Source organism: Gigantopelta aegis, chromosome 1, assembly GCF_016097555.1.
Source record: "Gigantopelta aegis isolate Gae_Host chromosome 1, Gae_host_genome, whole genome shotgun sequence".
NCBI classification, from domain to species: Eukaryota; Metazoa; Mollusca; class Gastropoda; order Neomphalida; family Peltospiridae; genus Gigantopelta; species Gigantopelta aegis.
The window spans coordinates 17464878-17471941 of NC_054699.1; positions in this window are offsets into that span (position 1 = coordinate 17464878).

Sequence of the window (7064 nt, forward strand, 5' to 3'; positions counted from 1 at the left end):
GCATATTTTATTAATTAATAATACCTTTTTGGGTGTTTTATAAAGACAATTTTAGAATTAATTGGTGAAAAAGGCTTGTTTAATCTCAGGGCAGCATGGTGCTGATTAAGGCAAGCTGGTGCTAGACTATTGAGGCATGGTACTGCACCATGCTAAAACAAGCTAGGGAAAACACTATATATATAGCTATATAAATATATATATATATATATAATATATATATATATATATATATATATATATATCAATAGATCTACCGTAAATTGAACACAAAAGAGGCACGTGAGCAGGGGTCGGATCAAATGATATCCGTCAGCCAATTTCGACCCCTATGGTTAGTTGTTAGTGGATACTGATATGTTCGAACACTCAAATGCATGTACTTGCATCCCCTATCTACCCTATTGGCCTGACAGTGTCCCTCATCCACCTCCAACACTTTCAAACACATTCCGCGGACCCTGTTACATTTCTCCATTGAGCTGTTAAAATTCACAATGCATGGGGGGGGGGGGGGGGTCTTACTCAGTCAATATGCGCTCGCCTGAAGTGCTTGAATTGAAGGAATAAACACTCTTGGTAGATCCTTTCTCGAATCAGTGCCCCACGACTGATATTATTTATAAAAAAAATAGCACCCCCCCCCCCCCCCCCCCCCGCCGGATTATGGTCAGGGTTTAGCAGTATACGGAATTAATGCTAATTACGAATAAATGTTTTGTTATTCAGATTCGTGCATTTTCGTTTAATTCGGGCAAAATTTAGCCTGACAAAAACCCGCCTATGCACCCGCCCCTGCATTTATAATATTATAATGGTTAGTTGTTAGTGAGCAATAATAAAATAACACAAACAAATATTTACACATTTATAATATATTAATTATTATGAAAAATGTAAAGAAATAAAAATCACTATAGCCACAAATAACGTACACTGCATGAAAGGGAAAAGATGTTCGTTTAAGAAAACAGAGGTGGAAGTGAATGTACGAACGAACGAACGAACGAAATGCCTGCCGGTGTCACGAAATAGAATCGCCCCTTCAAAATTTTCTCCCCCGACGAATCTATTTCGAAATAAAACCTCCCCCTCTTGAAACAGAATCGCCCCGACCCACGAAATAAAACTTCCCTAACCCTAACCCCTCCGGAGGCGATTTTATTTCGAAATAGAATCGCCGGTCGTCGTTTTTCTAGGGGTGCTGATATATTTCGAAACACAGGCTTCATCATTGACGTATATTTATATTTATATTCATCACAGTCAGGTGGAATTATCGACGTCGGGTTAGCGACAATCGATCATCAATCGATGGTTTTAATATTTTTCGCATTCTCTCTTGTGTCTTGTTGGTCACGTTTTTTGTTGATAGCAACGGCACACGCTAATCCTATCGGACTGAAAAATCCTTTGTATGGTTCACATAGCTGAACACGACTAAAAGAAACCCCACACAATCTACATTTTATTTTTATTTGTTCTCTCGTAATTAAATACTGCTGTCAATTTGCTTTGATTGTTCTTACACATCCGCGAGTAAAGGGTTGGTGGTAGGTATGTAACATGAGAGCCTTGAACTGGTTTGGCTGGTCTTAGCTGGTCAAATTCACACAGAAACGCCCACCCCATAAACATCGTAAGGTGCAAATTCCATGTGCTCGGAATGAAGAAGAAGAAGAAAAGAAGGATTTTACGTGCACATTCAGAGCTAGCCCGAGTATTCTGACTGTAAGAGAGCTAGACGGACATTTGGACAGTTATACGCTCTCATTACAGTCAGAGACCAACCTATGTATTTTTTTGGCAATTCCTGACAACCAAAAAGTTGGCAAAGATTCCCGCTCTAATACCACACCAATCCTATGTTTGACGTCAAATACCTTTACATCGATCATTTTCGAGTTAACTGATAAATAAAAAAATCCCTCATTTGGACTCATTTGTAGCTCATTTTCCTTTCGGTCTTTGACCAACTATTAAATTCGTATTCCAAATTCCGCCCACCTCAAACTTAACCCCCCCCCCCCCCCCCCCCCGGCCTGGACCGGACCATATAGATCGGACTTTAAACCTTTAGGCCTTCGAAATTTTATGTCGAAATTACTTCTTTTTTAAAAATATTATTAAATAGTCCGATCCTCAGTTCTTTCTCTTATTTATTTTTAGACTGTCCTTTAAAAATGCTCCAAATTATATAAATATTCGGCCGAGCAGTCAATTTATTTTATTTTTAGCTTGTAAATTTTTGTTATTATTATTTTTATTTTTTTTTATTATTAATTTTTTTTCTTCTAATTTTTTACTTATTAATTTTTTTTAATCCTGCTAATTTCTATTACTAATTGCTATTTTCAAAATTCTGTCAATTTTCACCACACCACCCCCGTTAAACTAGTTATTTATCTATCTAATGTCTTTTTGACAGCCCAATCTAATCTAGCGACAAAATTTAATGAGTAGGTTTTTTTATTTATTTATAATTATATTAATTAGAGATGCGCATCAAAATTTTAAAGGCCCACTAATTAATTTTTAGATGTAAATTTCAAAATTGTCCCCTTAATTTTTTCTGTCCCAGAGCAAGTCACTGGCTATCCAGAGACAGGCCCCGGGACGGACATGCTCGAAACTCTAGTGGTATATGAGCATGTAAAACTTATACTCGCACTCGCACTATGCATTATGGATATACACACACACACACACACACACACACACACACACTCTCTCTCTCTCTCTCTCTCTCTCTCTCTCTCTCTCTCTCTCTCTCTCTCTCTCTCTCTCTCTCTCTCTCTCTCTCTCTCTCTCTCTCTCTCTAAATGCAATACAGTAACATGATTTGGCATCTATGTTCAGCGCTGGAATTAAGATGCATCATGCTATTTAACTTTATTCCTTAATCTCATCATCATCTAGTGTAAGTGTCGGGTACTCGGGTCCGAGTCAAGTTTGACCCTTAAGTACTCGAGTCCAATATTTTGGACTCGTGGAGGCCCTAGTACCTACCAGCCTTAAGTCCTATGACCATGATACGACCAGAGGTCGGTCTGCTAATTGTAAATATACTTAAAACACTCACGCACTTTTAATTATACAGAATCCCAGATCAAAGTTCACAAATACCAGACACTTCATATTGCAACACGTGAAAGTTTTAGGGAAAACTCCATTCCTTAATAAACAGGAAATTTGTTACAACGAACGGTGAACGAAGATATTAATTTACAGTAAAGTACACTTATAACGAACATGCTTAGAACAAACTATTGCATAGAACGAACTGATCGGAAATTCCCGTTTTATCTCCCTACGCATTAATAACCAACTTGTACAAAGGCATACAACGAACTATTGCTATATAACCAAATAACTACCATGCCCCCTTCCGGTTCGTTGTAAGAGTACTGTATTACTATATATCGGCCTTATGCACTATTAAAGACATATTGTCACAGACCACTGATCTATTACATGGCCTAACAAAGTAGTACTTAAAAATATATATATTTGATTTGTCCCTAAATGTACTTTATCTAATCATCTACGTAACCACCATACTCCACTTATTAATACTATTTTGTAAAAATAATTGAATTATGGCAATGGTCCATAATTAAAAAACTAACATTGCTGAGAGGGTTAACATGGATTTCACTTCATCATGGTGTAATTAAAGTGATGCAATAGCTAGATTTGATCTGTAAAAATTAATGTAATTTTGATTTATTTTAAATTTTTAGACAAATAAGGTCCTTTAAGATGATCTTAGCGCTATGATCGCTTCGTAAATGGGCCCCTTTCCACAAAGCGATTTTAGCAGTACTATCGCCATAAATACCTGACATAGCGACCTCTTTTTTTTCTACGATCACCAGCTCGTTCCACGACGAGGCGAAGCTTGCTATCGTCGTAAAGGTAGCACTATACCAATTGATTTCCGGTTGGATCGAAGTTCGAGGTGCACCGAACTTTTGATAGAGAAGTTAACACCACAAGTCCTGTGATTGGTTATAAATGTGAGTGTGTTGGTTGTAAAAAAAATTAGTTTTATCAGGGCTAAAAATGTATGCAATTTTATTTGATGTAGTACCACCATGTCAAGTAGCCTTGTGCTTGGAACATGTGTGGGGTACCTGTATAAAAAAAAGTACTCACATTTTGTGCGAAACTAGGGGTGTTGTGGAAACATCTGGTTATACCGAAAATGAGCCATGAAAGGTACCATTTTCTGCAGTTAATACCTTGAGGTAGGGGTTGTAGTACTGATATTTATGGGTCATAGTTTGGTTGATATATTGCATATAGTGTTTTTAAATACAAACGTTAACATGGTCGCCTATGGGATTTTATTTGGTATAGTCATACCTAAATTACTGTGAAAATGTACACTTGGTATGAGGCAGTTGTAAGCCACTGACGTAGCTGATAAATGGCAGTTAGATGATAATTTTATAATTTTCTAAGAAGGATACTAACGTTTTGTGTAAAGACTAAAAGTGAATACAGACAAAGGTATACAGTGATGTATGCGAAATGCTGGACTTCCTAGTTTACAACATATACCGATGGAAATAAATACGTTATCACTCAAATTGTGACAGAAAACATAATAACTACAACAAAAACTATCAATCCATAGTGTTAGAAGTTGGCCGTGTCTGGTAGTCAATTCAACACTACTGACATTCAATCTCACGTTACAAGTTTGCACACAAAAAAATACGCCAGTAATAAATTAACTTTGGTCTACAATTCCACGCGTTCTTTTATTTATTTCAGGGCGGGACATAGCCCAGTGGTAAAGAGCACGCCTGATGCGCGATCGGTCTAGGATCGATCTCCGTCGGTGGGCCCATTGAGCTATTTTCCGTTCCAGCCAGTGCACCACGACTGGTGTATCAAAGGCCGTGGTATGTGCTATCCTGTCTGTGGGATGGTGAATATAAAAGATCACTTGCTACTAATGGAAAAATGTAGCGGGTTTCTTTTACTCTATTTCAAAATTACTAAATGTTTCACCTCCAATAGCCGATGATTAATAAATCAATGTGCTCTAGTGGAAGGAAAGAAGGAAATGTTTTATTTAACGACGCACTCAACACATTTTATTTAACGACGCACTCAACACATTTTATTTACGGTTATATGGCGTCGGACATATGGTTAAGGACCACATAGATATTGAGGGAGGAAACCCTCTGCCGCCACGCAACTGGCTACTCTTTCCGATTAGCAGCAAAACAAACTTTTTTCCTTTATTTCTTTCAATCAGTATATATGTCAATTTCGGGAACAGAACCAATAAACAGGAAATTGGAATCTCCAATGGTGCCAACTGTGCTCCACTACTTGCCGATTTGTTTGAGTAATTTTGTTGTTGTTGACTACTCTGATTAATTCAAAACAAAAGGAAACTGGCTGAAACATTTGATTTTACTTTCTGCTATATTATTAATCTTATATCATTCCAAACCAGCAGGATAACAATTTATCTTCTATTGGTTTACCCACTAGAGTTAGAAATAATTTTAAAAACCGCTGAAGGTATAAAATCAGTGCCATATCTCTATCTATGAAGAGGTGGGTTTTTTTTTTTTTTTTTTTTTTTTTTTTTTTTTTTTTTTTTTTTTTAACGACACCACTGGAGCACATTGATTAATTAATCATCGGCTATTGATTGTCAAACATATGGTTATTCTGACTCGTAGTCATCAGGGGAAACCCGCTACATGTTTTTTCTAATGCAGCAAGGAATCTTTTATATGCACTTTCCCACAGACAGGAAAGCACATATCACGACCTTTGTCCAGTTGTGGTGCGATCCAAACAAAGCTGTATGACAAAAGAGATGCATACGACTTCAGCTTTTCAATAATCAATTTTCCTTTTTGAAATTCGTGGAAAGAAACACAACCATGGCAAAGTTTAAAGTTTGTTTTGTTTAACGACACTACTAGAGCACATTGATTTATTAATCATCGGCTATTGGGTGTCAAACATTTGGTAATTTTGAAATAGAGTAGAGGAAACCCGCTACTTGTTTTCATTAGTAACAAGAGATCTTTTATATGCACCACCCCAAAGACAGAATAGCACATACCACAGCCTTTGATATACCAGTCGTGGTGCACTAACTGGAACAAGAAATAACCCAATGGGCCACTGACGACAATCAATCTCAGACCGACCGCGCATCAAGCGACCGCTTTACCACAGAGCTACGTCCCGCCCCTCAACGATGGCATTACCTTTTTGACTCTATCTTGTGTGGAGATACGATTTTTATCATTATTAAAGTTTTATTGAAATGCAAAAATAAGAAATCATAAATAATACTGATAACTTTAAAGCCATTCTACAGTGGCCACAGAACAAGGGGCGAGGTAGATACTCCCTATTTTTCCTGTTACTGTGTTCAGAAGGCTAGAAATGCCATTCTCTCTCTCTCTCTCTCTCTCTCTCTCTCTCTCTCTCTCTCTCTCTCTCTCTCTCTCTCTCTCTCTCTCTCTCTGTGTGTGTGTGCGTGTGTGCGCACGTATGTGCATGTGTGTGTGCATGTGTGTGCATGTATGTGTGTGTTTTGTGTGTATGTATGTGTGTGTGTGTGTGTGTGCGCGCGCGCGCGCGGGGGTGTCTGAAACATATATCTCGATACCGTCAATATATTCATCGATGTCTTATGTTAGAAGCTATCGGTTTTGAAATGCTCCGTATGAAACGTCTTATAAAATATTTACTTGTTTCTCTTTTATCAGATTACTTTCACTCTGATCACTCTGCGTCTCCTTGGGTTTAAAAATCTAAAGCTCTGTAAAAATTATAGATTGCCAGATCTAGAATCTGCTTCATACGTGTGGCAACATGTCGTCTCTCATCCTGTTATCTCCGACTGACGTGTTTGCGATGGTGACATCGAAGTTCAAGAAGGAAAACATGCTAAATGGACGCGAAAATATAAAACATTGTGTAATAATAAATTGACGGTGATACGAACGCAAAGACAGGCGATATGGAAGGGAACGCAGACGTCACTTGTCACCAAAGAGGTTGTGATACATTCT